The 15,607-nt window shown below is 33.9% G+C and overlaps 1 non-coding gene across 1 annotated transcript; it reads left to right on the top strand.

Moving 5' to 3' along the window:
• Positions 1-14,973: 14,973 nt before the first annotated feature.
• Trnaf-aaa lies at positions 14,974-15,046 on the top strand. Its single transcript has one exon. It is a non-coding gene; the product is annotated as a tRNA-Phe (tRNA).
• Positions 15,047-15,607: the final 561 nt, after the last annotated feature.

The following is a 15,607-nucleotide window of genomic DNA, read 5'->3' as shown; positions in this document are numbered from 1 at the left end:
CCAGCTTTTGAATTTTCCCTCCTTTTTGCTATTTTTTTTAAATCTCAATCAAAACCTTAATTAAAGATTAATTAATTGAAAAGAATTATTTGGTCAAGCAGATCACGAAACCTAATAAATGTAATAAGCAAAATGAAGTACTTCTAAAGCTCTCCGTGGCCAATTTCATTTGTCGCCGAGAATCAAATAGATTACACGACATTTGAAAAATGGCAAAAAGAAGGGAGAATTCAAAAGGTTGGGTTGTGATGGGAAGTTAGTGTCCGAGTGGATCGAAGACTCGATAGCTCAAGTGGTAGAGCAGCTGCGTATTTATTAGAAGGTCGTGGGTTCGAATCCCGCTCGTGACACTAGCTTTTTCATTTCAACCAAAAACCTTAATTAAAGATTAATTAATTGAAAAGAATTTATTTGGTCAAGCAGATCACGAAACCTAATAAATGTAATAAGCAAAATGAAGTATACTTCAAAATGAAGTACTTCTAAAGCTCTCCGTGGCCAATTTCATTTGTCGCTGAGAATCCAATCCGATTACACGACATTTGAAAAATGGCAAAAAGAAGGGAAACTTCAAAAGGTTGGGTTGTGATGTGAAGTTAGTGTCCGAGTGGATCGAAGACTCGATAGCTCAAGTGGTAGACCAGCTGCGTATTTATTAGAAAGTCGTGGGTTCGAATCCCGCTCGTGACACTAGCTTTTTCATTTCAACCAAAAACTTGAAAAGTAAAAAATGATATTGAAACTGAATCTTTTAACCAATTTAATTTTTTCACGTTATGTACAGTATTAAATTATTCTCACTATTTTTTTTCATGGTCCACTTGACCAATTAATAACATTCAATTAATGAAGGTTTTAAATTGAGGTAAAAAAAGTCAGTGTCACGAGCGGGATTCGAACCTACGACCTTCGGCTTGATACGCCGCTACTCTACCACCTGAGCTATCGTGACTCGAACATCAACTCCTCATCTCAACCCCACCTTATGAGTTTTCCCTCCTTTTGCTATTTTTCAATGAGAGTTGATGTCCGAGTGGATCGAGGTCACGATAGCTCAGGTGGTAGAGCAGCGGCGTATCAAGCCGAAGGTCGTAGGTTCGAATCCCGCTCGTGACACTGACTTTTTTTACTCTCGGACAGTAACTTCCCATCTCAACCCCACCATTAAAATATACTAGCTGGCTACTTGCTGATGAACTGATCTTTCAAATTTTGATTTATATTGGAGATAAAAATTGACATAATCAAATGTTTCCATGGCCAAATATTTCAGTTATTTCTCCGCTAAGACATTTGAAACAAAAATATTAACATTTCAGCCTTACGGATAAGCAATTTAACGACTAGTGTATTATTATTTGATTACGGTTTTTTTCCTTGACAAGGCAATCAGTTATTAAAGTCACCCCGATAAAAGAGAGTAATCGGGAGGGTGTAGTCAAGGAGACGTCGCTCTTTGACGTCAACATGGGAAGGGATTATTAAATATTTGCTCGCCCCAGTTGCTCCCTCGACCCTCTCCAGGGCTCGGTTAATAAATGACAAATGTTAGCCTCAGCGGGGTGGGAACCTTTGCTATAAATACGTGATACCTGTACAACTCAATCGTAAAATAAGCTCAGTCAAAATCACCTCGACGAAATGTTAGTTGGCCAGATTTTTAATCACAAACGTGGAGAATGATATTCAAAGTGGAATAGAAAAATTTGCTTTAATCTACATTCCAAATGACTTCCGTCAATTTCATTTCTAGCCCGTCAATTAGGTAATTTTTCTACATTTCATGAAAGTAGCTACCAAAGTAGTTCATCACGCCCGGACTCCAAGGCTCAAAATTTATAGAGTGCCAAAAATTAACCATTTCAACAAGTGAAAGCCATGATTTTTTGTATTTCAATTTGGTATTGAAACTAAGCTTTTCAGATAGTTGTTTTTCAGCTTTTAAAGTTGCCAGTATGTATTAAATGAACGGTGTACACTCTAAGAAGTATAATGAAAACCAATTGTGTATTCTAGACTTTTGTTACCAAACAAACCGCATCCATTTATCTTCTAGAATTATTGAAAAGCTTTTGGATATATATGCTGGTATTGTATAATTTGTGAGTAAATGATCGTCTTTCGATTTGATTAAATCAACTCTGGTCAGCTTGTTGTACCTTTGTAAATAGTCCAGAAGTACAAGACATTTTATCAGACCCGAGGAAAATTCAGCATCTGAACAACAGAAACTACCAATTACTTAGCCCGGAAAAGCATTTCAATAGCAGAGGATAGGTCTCATGATAGCTTTATTTAGATTGCATTTAATAAGTAAAAATGTTAAGACAGTTCTTGTCTCTATGTTTGATACTGCAGACAGGTAATGAACCAAACTGACTTGAATTACCAAATAGATAAAACAAGAATTACAAAAGATAAGTTATGAAAAGGTTGATTTTAAATATAACGAATATAATGTTGACGATGGGTATTGGTCTGCTAGTCGGTGTGCTCATGTGAACCGGCCAGGTGACTTATTGGGTCCGTTTTGACTCGAGGGTTTGTTGAATTAATCAAAGATTCCGGCATGAAACTGGCTGTCACTTTGTCTGAGTAAGGATTTTATTTCGTTGGGGCCGCAGGTTGTCAATGGGAGGTATAATAATATCATCCTTATTTATATTGTTAAATAAAACTGAACCACAATTACTAGGTGATTCAGAAAACCTCATCCCAGCCAACACCTTAATTACTCCAGTCCACATCCAGAATGATATTTGTCTCTATTTTTGTCTCTATTGCAAATTGTTTGCATATGCAATTTTACGCTCTATTCTTAATAAAATAGGAGGAGTAATCGGCATATTGCTCTTTTTTACCATTATTAAACAAATCTAATTTCCCTAATACAAAATTTTATCTTTTTAATTAATACTAGTACTATCAACATGAATTGGAGTCAAACCTGCTGAAGAATCAAATTTTGTCAACCAAATACTTCATATATTTTTTTATTTCACCTTTAAGTTCAAAATTATGAGATACAACTCATTAGCCAAATAGCTAGGGCATTCATTGGTCAGTGATGTCGTTTATTTCCGATGTCGGTTTAATTTTTTGCACTTTTTTTGCCGAAGTGCTTCCCCCAAAATTACATTAGATACATCGAAGAAGTACTTGCACCACCTTCTCATCAGTAAACGTACTCAGCGACCCTAAAGCAATACACAAAAAAATTTCATTCACCATAGAAACTGAAAATAACAACAATTTGTTGGACTTTACACTCTTCGGAACCAATAAAAAACATAATTCCAAATGTACAGAAAACCCACTGAAACCGGCATATTATACGCACAACCCAACCAGCACAAAATCGCAGCATTATGACAAATGATCCAAGGACTGAAATAATCCCACTCAACACTGAAAATTTCAACAAAGAACTATAAACAAAAACGAAAATCTATACAAACGGGTACAAAACAGCACCGAGAAATATTAAAAAACGTAAAAACCTAAAACAACAAACAAATGGACAATATTCACATCTCTCTAAAAAAAACCTACAGATTAACAAACCTTTTCAACTAACTCGTACTAAAAACAGCATTAAGGATCAATAAGGACTGCAGGTAAACCACTAAAAACAAACAGAAACAACTGATTCGCTATATAATAACGGTATTTGTAGCATCACATGGAAATACAGAGAATGAAATTCATTAGTAATTAAATTACGTCACACACAATACAACACAACCACGAACCAAACTCAATAGAAACTAGGAGTGTATTATTTAATACTTCTTTTTTTTGGGCTGATATTTCATAGTATGGATGTGTGGAATCTCCTCCAAACTTACAAGCATGATTTGACTACACAACACACAAAAGGAACGAAAACTCAACGTACTGAAGAACCTAGATATATATACAAACACGTAAAGATGGAAACGTTACAAATGCACAAACTCACATTCAAACACTACCTTCACTCTACTAAAAACTTCATAATAAAAATCGCAAAATCAGAAAAAAACAACAGCGAAACCAATGTACAAAAAAACCAACAACGCACAAATAATAACCGACAACGGAAATAACCGACATCATCACTGGCCAATGAATGCCATGACGCCCCTAGCGACCACCGACGGACCCAACGACATCTAAGCCCTAATCAGACAAAGTGACAGCCAGATCCTCAATGATGATGGCGCAACGCCGAAACGCGATTGAGTAATTCAACGTAAGTAAAGATGAATCCAATAAGTAATCCAGTTCCTGTTCACCATTATAACGAATATTGTTTGAAAAAGTGTCACTGCACCAGAGAAGATTTTTCTTACTTTTTATTTTTCGGCAAAACTAAGTTTTAGAATAATATGTATTTCAACAGATTTCAATTCAACAAACGATGAACATATTTTTATGAAATGCAATTGTTTGTCGATTTAGACCAACATAAATTAAATTATATTTATTATTTTTGTTTCAAAAACATACCTTTAAACTGTCTAAACTAATCAATTATTTACATTACATATTCTTAATGTTCGAATATAATGTGTAATACAATTAATTAAGGTTTTTAGTTGAGATAAAAAAGTCAATGGCACGAGAGGGATTCGAACCCACGATCTTCGGCTTGATACGCAGCTGCTCTACCACTTGAGCTATCGTGACCTCGATCCACTCGGACACCAACTTCCCATCTCAACACCACCTTTTGAATTTTCCCTCCTTTTTGACATTTTTCAATTTATTTATTTCATTTTATCTCAACTAAAAACCTTAATTAATTGTAGTATATTAATTGGTCAAGCGGACCACGAACTTAGTGAATTTAATGATTAAAAATGAAGTATACTTCACTAAAGCTTTCCGTGGCCATATTTGCCGTCGAGAATCCAACCCGATCACACGACATTTGAAAAATGGCAAAAAGGAGGGACAATTCAAAAGATGCGGTTGAGATGGGAAGTTGGTGTCCGAGTGATCCGAGGTCACGATAGCTCAGGTGGTAGAGCAACGGCGTATCAAGCCGAAGATCGTGGGTTCGAATCCCGCTCGTGCCATTGACTTTTTTATCTCAACTAAAAACCTTAATTAATTGTAGTATATTAATTGGTCAAGCGGACCACGAACTTAGTGAATTTAATAATATGTAATAATTGATTTGAGTTTATATTCATTATAGTTAAAGTACCTATTAAAAATTTCCCAAATCACAAAAGCGGATCGGACTGCTGACAAGAATGTCCTAAATATTAGACTTAAATCGTAAATATTTCATGAAATTCAAGAAACTATAATTAGCAGGGACTGAGTTTTTTAATGCTAAAATCAATACTCCTCTAATCAATCTTTACAAATTGACGCAATTTTCAACAGTTATTGGCGTTAATCTCTATTAATCTTTACTGAACTTTTGCATTTTCCTAACAACTGCATATTTCTTATTATACCTTTTCACGGCGTTTGACTCAAAACTCGACTTCGAAACAAAAATCGATATGTCTTCATGATGTAACAACCCGAATTACACACGTCTCGGGTCAATTAAGTCTCCAGTCTTTGCTTCCAGGAACCGCTTGTTAGCAAACTACGTTTTCACACGATAAGAGATGTAACCAATTCTAACAAGGATCTACATTTAAATGTACCTATTATAAAAACATTTGTGAACAATGGTTTTGTTATAAATGAACGAAATTTTATGTTTTTTAAAGATAAATTCGTTTTCTTTTGTCAATTATTAACAATGATATATTGTGGGATTATTCAGCCAAAAAAGAACTTGATATGAGTCACTATTTCATTCTTTGCGGACTACGTTTCGAAAAATTATGCTCCTTTTTCAAAGTGTCTGGAAAAAGATATTGACAAAACTTGACAAAATATAATTTGAAATGTAATAAAAGGACCAAATTCCTCCAGCATAAGTAAGTGGAAAGATTATAAATTTTTCAATTGAAAAGAAGATTCATTTTTAATTTAATTAGTTAATTTTATTTTATGTCGTATACTATCCAAGCATAGTAATAATAATTGTGGACAAAGAAGGAAAATAGAACTGGAAATTATTGCATCACTATTTTATAATTGGCGGACTACGTTTTGAAAAATTATGCTCCTTTTTCAAAGTGAATGGAAAAAGATGGAACTTGACAAAATAAAATTTGAAATCTAAAAAAAAGAAACCAAATTCCTCCAGCATAAATAGGCGAAAAGATTACATTTTTTCACTTGAAAACGAAGATTCATTTTAATTTAATTAGTTGATTTAATTTTATGTCCTATACTATCCAAGCATAGTAATAATAATTGTGGACAAAGAAAAAAAATAGAACTGGAAATTATTCCATCACTATTTTATGACGGACTACGTTTCGAAAATTAAACTCCTTTTCAAAGTGAATGGAAAAAATGGAACGACCAAATAAAATTTGAAATCTAAAAAATAGAACCAAATTCCTCCAGCAGAACTAGGGGAAAAGATTATATTTTTTCACTTGAAAAGAAAGATTCGTTTTTAATTTAATTAGTTCATTTTATTTTATGTCGTATACTATCCAAGCATAGTAAAAATAGTTGTGGACAGAGAAGAAAATAGAACTGGAAATTATTCCACACTATTTCATAATTGGCGGACTACGTTTCGATGAATTATGCTCCTTTTTCAAAGTGAATGGAGAAAGATGGAACATGACAAAATAAAATTTGAAATCTAAAAAAAAGAAACCAAATTCCTCCAGCATAAATAGGCGGAAAAATTATAATTTTTCACTTGAAAACGAAGATTCGTTTTTAATTTAATTAATTCCTTTTATTTTAAGTCGAATACTATCCAAGCAGAGTAATAATAATTATGGACAAAGAAGAAAAATAGAACTGGAAATTATTCCATCACTATTTCATAATTGGCGGACTACGTTTCGAAAATTATGTTCCTTTTTCAAAGTGAATGGAAAAAGATGGAACTTGACCAAATAAAATTTGAAATCTAAAAAAAAGAACCAAATTCGTCCAGCATAAAAAAGCGAAAAGATATTTTTTCACTTGACAACGAAGATCCTTTCTTTAATTTAATTAGTTGATTTTATTTTATGTCGTATATTATCCGAGCATAGTAAAAAGAATTGTGGACAGAGAAGAATAATAGAACTGGAAATTATTGCATCACTATTTTATAATTGGCGGACTACGTTTCGAAAAATTATGCTCTTTTTTCAAAGTGAATGGAAAAAGATGGAACTTAACAAAATAAAATTTGAAATCTAAAAAAATAAACCAAATTCCTCCAGCATAAATAGACGAAAAGATTATATTTTTTTCACTTGAAAACGAAGATTCGTTTTTAATTTAATTAGTTGATTTTATTTTATGTCGTATATTATCCGAGCATAGTAATAAGAATTGTGGACAGAGAAGAAAAATAGGATTGGAGATTATTTAAAGAAATGTTAAAAAGCTTATTATTCAACTTTTTATATATATTATAACTGAGTTTTTATAACGAGGCATTATGAAAAATCAGTTGTATAAGAGAAAATGTATGTATGCGAACATATAAAAGTGATAGGACTATTAACCGATCGCTGGCATCCCATAAAACATCTGCACAACTTGGGCATATTCAATGATGATCCCATTTGTAGATTATGCAATGAGGAGGAAGAAACAGTCGCCCATATCATCTTCAAATGTGAAGCAACCGCTCAAAGGAACCTGGGAAACGGAGAAAATCCGGAGAAAGGAATTGTAGCAACGAAAGTCAATGACCTATTACTGATTAAAAGAAGAATCGAATGGACAGACTGAAAAGAATGGACAGAAACAAGAAAATAAGACAGAAGGCTGCTGCTTGGGGAATATAAACCCCCAATTTCTTGTTTCCTTTCATCATGATCATTTTCATGATAATGCATATTTCATAAATACAAAACTAACGTCAAATGAAAGATGACCACGGGATTAAGCAGCAAGCCATTATTGAGCAACGTGAAACTACAAAGCTCTTCTATTATCATTGACCTGGATTTTGACATTGTTTTAAATGTCTTCAAATAAAGAGAAAATTGTATACCTTGAATAAAGTAATTTTTCCTACTATTTAAAAAAAATTCTTTAATCTATTTATTTAAAGTTACAATGAAATGGCCATTATTTCTACAAGGGTTAAACGCGGACCGGTTACGGCGATAGCTGTAGAGAGTCGGCCCCATGCATCAGCATCGCGTGCCCACTTCCGCTTATACTTCTCGGAAGCCATGAATTATAAATGAATCATGAAAAAGTATGGAACCGTATTCAACTTTATTACCAGTGCCTTAGAAATAACATAATACGGAACGATTCTTCTCGGTCTTTTTTCCCGTTTATCTACGCTCATTTCTTGGCGATTATTTCCTTTATTTGTTACAAAGATGTAATATGTAATATATATTGCTCTATTACATTGGCAAGCACGTTCTTTGGTGTTTACAGTGTGTTTTGTCAATATTTTTATCGTGTTTGGTGTTGAGTGAACAATTGCAACAGCAGAAGCGTTCAACATGGTAAGGTTCTGTTGTAGTTGGTAGAACGATGGTGATTGGCGTTTTACCAACACCTTTAGGGGTCGACAAACAGCGGAGGTCATCGGCAGCCCTCAGTGTGTTTTCCTACTTTTCCTAGTCTCTCACGCATACTTTTCAACCTGATCAGTCTTCTTTTTATGAAAACTAAGTAGATATGATAAAATGCTCTCATGTGTACCCCAGCATGTCAACTATAGAATGGACATAACGTACATTTACACTACTACTGCAAAAACATAGAAATCTGGTCACATTCGCTCCACCTGAGTAGTCGATATTATGGTTAAACAACCTCTTACTTCACGCTAATACATGACATTCATTTTCATAAATTAACATAATTTATGTTAATTATACACCCTATACAAGCACAGAAGTCTGATCACATTCATTCTTCCCGAGTGCACAATATTCCTCGTGGAACAAGTTATACACAGTTCTGCTTATTATGATTACGATCAGCAGGTCGATTTACATCGAAAAAGACAAAAATAATTTTTCGATTTTTTTTTTCTTGGAACAACGTGTCCTACGAGCCTAATTACTTTTCTAATCGACTCAGCAGGTCGATTTACATAGGAAAAGACAATAAATATTTTTCGATTTTTTGGTTTTTTTGCGTTTTTCTTGAAACAACGTGTTCTACGGTATTGCTCTCTTTTTTTCCAAATTTCGGAATGAACTTCATGAAGGAAGGAGAAAGGATCATCGCGTTGAGCGAAAAAGTGTTTGTTTTAAGTCTACTGCCCGAATAGGCGGAGATGATCAGTATTGATCAAAGTGCTATTAAAAATTCATCGACTCGCAAACGGCCAGGCGTATTTTCACTATTCTAACACATTGTTACACGCTACGGCGAACCGAAATTTAAAAAAAAAAAAATGGTATGGCTCTCTAAACAACCTTTTGTTGTCATCGTCAGAACAATCTTAAAGATGTTTACACAGTGACATAGCTTTCTTATAATTGTTTTCAAATTTTTTTTGAAGATTAACCTAGCAACGTTACCAAGTATGACAACAAAAGTCCTTGGTAATTTGGGGATAGAGGGTATCTTGAAAGAAATTTAATACCTAATCTATTAAAAACTCATTTGTGTTAAGCTTGTTTTGCCCTGATGATGACTTTAAAATGGGAGAAAAGTTTGGTAGATAACAGTTGAATTTATTTTTTCATCCAGATAATACCGAGATGGAGATTTTTCGTCAGTAAAAATCTTATCAATACATCTAACAGTTTAAACAATTTTTGACCGTAAAATATACTTTTTAAACCAAAATTTAAATGGTTTCAATAATTAAAATAAACAGTTTTTCTTGAATTGAACATACAAGAAGCTTCGTTCACGAAAATTTCTGAACAAGCGTTGATCTGAAGAAGTTGCATGACACCTGATTGTTGAAATAGGGTACGGAAATGTCGAAGTATCGGCTTCAGAGGTCATCACGATTCCTGTAGGCCTTTCTGGAGAAATGCGGATTTTATCTGTCAGACTATATTAGTCCGTGCTATCCAAGGGTCAGGTTCAAAAGAACGGTATCCATAAAGGTTAGGTGATGCCTGTGACGCTATTTTTAATAACGAGATAGCTGACGGTATCCCACCAAAAGAAAATTCTCTTTATAGACGACTTCTCTGGCAAAACTCGACAGTAGTGTGGGAAAGCTGGATTCATTTTGTTACACATCCGAAAAAATTAAGCAGCGACATCGAGCAAGACCTTGTCCGTTTGGAACGATACCCCCGACTAAGCATCGGATATGAATTGGTTTTGAAATTGGGAGAAATTAATTTTGTGGACTGTGCCAGCGAGGACAGAGATTTCGTTTGAGTCTTAAAAACAAGAGGCCATTTTGTTTAATTTAGTCCCGCACAGAAAGCTACCACTAAAGATGGCGAAATAGCATCTATAGACAGATCAAGATAATACGTAATTGTAAGGATCAAATTACAATTTTATTTAAAAAACACCGGTACCCCGAAGGTTCATATAACCCCGTAGTTGAAATACCCTAGTTAAAGTAAAAAACAATGTAAAGGTACGTTATACATAGAAGGTTTAACTAAAGGTCTCTTAAAACTGTATAAAACATTTTTTATTCATACATAAAAAATATAATGAAAAACATTCTACCAGTGATATGCAATAAATATGTCAACATGGAATTAATATGCAAAGAGATAAAAACAAATATGTACCAAATATTTAAAAAAGTTAAATAATAAACGTAATTGTAAGTAAAGCAAATAGACAGATAGAGTGCTACACAGTTAGATTAAAGATAGAAAGTATGTGTAGCGGTATAGAGGCCGAAATATACTCTAGCCAAGTCCCTTGGACGAATCCCTACTATTTTCAAAGCTGAAGTCAACGAAATACAACTCTTTGCATAAGAGTCAATATAAAAAAATGGGAAAGTACTCATATTTACATTTTCAAAGACGGTCAGGCACATATAAACGCACTAAATGCGTATGCTTTCAACTCTAAACTTGTCTGGGAGGGAAAAATGGTCCAATGGCTCTAGTAAAACAAAAGAAGATTACACTAATGTGGTTCCGGGACATGAATATAGAAGGAAATAAACAGGCTTGTCAACTAGCCAAAAAAGAGGCAGACTTTTCCGCACATGGGACCAAAACTACAAAGGTAACAAGAGTGTGTGCTTAAATTAGAACTGGAAATATGGCTGGAGAATGAAAAACGCACTATTTATTAGCCTGCTAAGAGATTTATAAATCTATTAAAAGGAACCCCTTTCTCCCTCCCTCACTCGCTCTCTCTCACTCTCTCTTTATCTACCTACCTATATATCTAATCTACCTACTTCTCTCTACCTTTCTTCCTCTCTAGTTTTCTCCCTCCCTCCCTCTCTCTCTCTCTCTCTCTCTCTCTCTCTCTCACGCTCTATCTATCTATCTATCTATGTATCTATCTATCTATCTATGTATCTATCTAGTCATATTCAAATTTCAGTCGGTAAATTCGAAAACACTATATATCTATCTACCTATCTCTCTCTACCTTTCTCTCCCTCTCTCTTTCTCTCTCTCCCTCTCTCTCTCTCTCTCTCTCTCTCTCTCTCTCTCTCTCTCTCTCTCTATCTATCTATCTATCTATCTATTTATCTATCTATCTATCTATCTCTATCTCTCAATATCTCACAACTCTTCAAACTCTTTCTCTTTCTTTCTCTCTATCTCTACTTCACAACTCTCTCCCCCCTCTCTCTCTCACTCTCTCTCTCTATCTAACTATCTATCTATATCTATATCTATCTTCCGTTCTCTCTCTCTCTCTCTCTCTCTCTCTCTCTCTCTCTCTCTCTCTCTCTAGCTATCTATATATCTATCTAGTCATATTCAGATTTCAGTCGGTAAATTCGGAAACAATTTTGCTCTTTTACCTAAAAAGGAATTACTATGCGTTTTAATCTTACGCTTTATAATCAGGATATGCTTATTTTTTATTATCTACATAAATTGATTGGAGAAATACAAACTCAAGCACTGGACAAAATGACCATTTATGAGACAGCTAAGAGATGTATAAATCTTTCAAAAAGGAAGGCGAATAAACTCTTCTTCATCCTTCTCTTTCAGAAGACAACATTTGAAGAAAATTATAGGCCTTTATACTAGCCTCTGCTCTCTTAACTACTGCCTAAAGAAGATTGGCAGAGTACAGACAGAAACATGCCAACTCTATCACGAGGATGTATAAACATCGATACATATCCTTTGTGAATGCGAAGCATTAGCATCCCGTAAGCATTAACTATTTTGGAAGGCGATTCTCACACTAAAAGAGGTGTGCAAAGAAGAAGCGAGGAAAGTATTACAGGAAAAAATGAATATTCCAAGGTATGATTCTCATTAATTAGGATTCCACGATAGATCTATGTAAGTCGTCGTGGAAGAAAAGATTTTTGAAATCCTTATTTAATCCATGAAACATCAAATAAACGTAAGAAAAACGAGTACCTGTATAGTGTTAAGATCAGCCAAACTTTCCTGGAACCTTGAATTTTTAACTGGTGTGAAAGTACTGGAGTATTATGCAATAGTTTTAATTATTAAAATTGTATTGTTATAAAAAAAAATGTGCAGAGAGATGGAGAGGAGTCGAATTCGAAAAAGAAATGATTGTACACATGTTTTGATTCAGAGAAAATTACCCAAAATCTATGAATTAAAAAAGAAGAAAATTAATATTTATTGATGTTTATTTTTATTATGACTAATTATTTTCTTATTAATATTTATTTTTATTGTTACTACTTGTGATGTAAATTGTAAATACCAATTAACATAGCAATAATTGCTTTCTTGAAGACTATATTTTATTGTAATAAGCTTTATTTTTCATTATTAATGACGATACAGAACTGGTGATCAAAAAACTATCCAACTAGTTAAGTCCAATTCATAATATGTGTAGTACTAATGTAACGTTATTTATATTCAAAATATTTAAAAATATGTTATAAAAAAATAACGACCCAAAGTTGTCTGTATTACACTTACTGCAAATTTCAATAAAATCTTTGTGTTGGTGAGTGACAGTTCCAAACTTTTGCATACACAGTTCGCTGAAAATTCGGATAAAATTGTAGTTCATATATCTGAGCACGCAAAGAACAGAGAAGTTAATACTTTCAAGTAACTCTGTGGGCAATGGTACAGACCATTCAGTAACTTCCATTAAAAAAAACATGGACCCAACAGAATGGATCGATCTTCTAATGAAAAGAGACCACATATGTTTAACCTCCCGAGTCGAACTCGACCCATTGGAGACCCTTTTTAAATACCAGGAATTTCAAGAACCATCTTTGGACACGTTCGATACCAGGCTACACTTACAAGCACAAGGATACCAAATCAAGGAACAATATTCAGCTATGCTTCTCACAAGACCAAAGTATAGGTACTTGGTGGCAGAAGTGTTCCTAAAGTTCTTAATGTTTCTCATGAGAAAACCCAAATTTTTGTTAGACCTACAAATAACTGATTCAATATGAGGCGCAAAAGAATATTTAAGGGATCTTACCAAGTTTATTTGACTATTTATAATTTTTGATATCTGCAAGGTGGAAAGATTTTGAAGACTTGAAGTAAAAAATTACGTCATTGATAGACAAAAAAATCAAAAAAGCTTAGTTTAAGTTTTAAAAATATTATACACTTTCATAGAGTAATCATTAAGTTTAAAACGTTAAAATAAGTTGTTTAATAAATAGTTAAATATTAAGTACACTATAGTATTGTGTTAACGTTTTGTCTAAAAATTGTGAAAGAAGAGCCACTTTTATTTTTATTTTTTTTATTTGCTCGTTTTATTTTGGGAAAACTATTGCTAATATTTGTTTCCTTCTTGTGTTTGTTTTGTTTCCGCATCGAATGTGGCCTACTCGCAGTCGGGGGGCTGAAAGTCTACAGCTTATATTTACTGATCGATAAACCTGCTTTGGGTGTTGTCCCTGTTCAATTATCCACGTCAAATAGCCATCAATCTAAGGTGGCCCGAGAGCAAACACGACCGCTGTAAAGACATACGTAAAGACATTTTTACACCGAGAAATGAAAATTTATTTAACAACGTGATGAAGAAATGTTAGTAATAAAACAGACAAGACTTTTAAAAAGTTGTAAGGGGTAACCATATTTGATTGAATGGAGATGAAACGAATATTCTTTTTGGCGTTCATTCACATTATACAAACTGCTTGCTTAATTATTTTAATATTAATTCAATACCTACCTCAATACTTTAAATAAATCAGTATAGATTACGTTTAAGGCTGTAAAAACTGTATTCAGTTTACAATATCATTATTTTAGAGATAAAAACGTTCCTGTACACATTAATTCCGATTCCAAAAACAACGACTATGATTAAGAAATATCTTATGATTAGACAGTTTAAACTTTTTCATAAGGAACAGCAATTAAGCTAGGTTATTAACAAGAAATCACTTAAATAATAAAGATTTAAGAAAATTTAATTGGGAAAAATCAGTGAAGATAGGCAGACCAAGATGTAGGTAACTATCAAACTGTAGGATTATCAGCCCGCAGACCACAGGAGGAAATCTCACAATTTAATATAAGAACAATTGTATTTAAATCGTGGACCATGTGCGGCCAATACAACGATAAAATAAACAGAAAATTATTATAAATTTCTTACAATTAATTAAGGTTTTTAGTTGAGATGAAAAAAAGTTAATGGCACGAGAGGGATTCGAACCCACGACCTTCGGCTAGATACGCCGCTGCTCTACCACCTGAGCTATCGTGACCTCGATCCACTCGGACATCAACTCCTCATCTCAACCCCACCTTATGAGTTTTCCCTCCTTTTGCCATTTTTCAATGAGAGTTGATGTCCGAGTAGATCGAGGTCACGATAGCTCAGGTGGTAGAGCAGCGGCGTAAATAGCCGAAGGTCGTGGGTTCGAATCCCTCTCGTGCCATTAACTTTTTTTCATCTCAACTAAAAACCTAAATTAATTGTAATGTATTAATTGGTCAAGCGGACCACGAAATTGGTGAATTATAAATTTCATGATGGAGGTTTAACTGTAAATTCAGAAATGTTGACCATCATCGTTATGAAACATTTTGGTCCGCCTATCCTCGCTGAGTTGGTCTGACAAACTATTTCATTATTAAATCCATTATATTTAGTGGTCTATTGCCCAAATTACTTCTGTCAATTAATTAATCTTTTTATGTAAGGTTTTAGTTGAAATGAAAAAAGTTAGTGCCACGAGCGGGATTCGAACCGACGACCTTCGGCTAAATACTGAAAACTCTGAATCCATCACGAGCAATCAATCGACCGCTCGTAGAAAAGAAAAACTATCGCCTGCAATCATCCCGTTGTGTTGTCCAGTTTTGTCTTTGTTCTATTCATCAGGCAACTTTATCAATCACGCGTGTGAATTCAAATTCGGCTGCACTTCTCTTTTCCAAGGAGTGCGATCAAAGATTAACGGCCTCGTGAAAAGGCTGAAATTTTATTTCGGCTCATA

Source organism: Cimex lectularius, unplaced genomic scaffold, assembly GCF_000648675.2.
Source record: "Cimex lectularius strain Harlan isolate CLEC.00 unplaced genomic scaffold, Clec_2.1 scaffold124, whole genome shotgun sequence".
Taxonomy (NCBI): domain Eukaryota; kingdom Metazoa; phylum Arthropoda; class Insecta; order Hemiptera; family Cimicidae; genus Cimex; species Cimex lectularius.
This window is presented reverse-complemented; position numbering and strand designations above follow the sequence as displayed.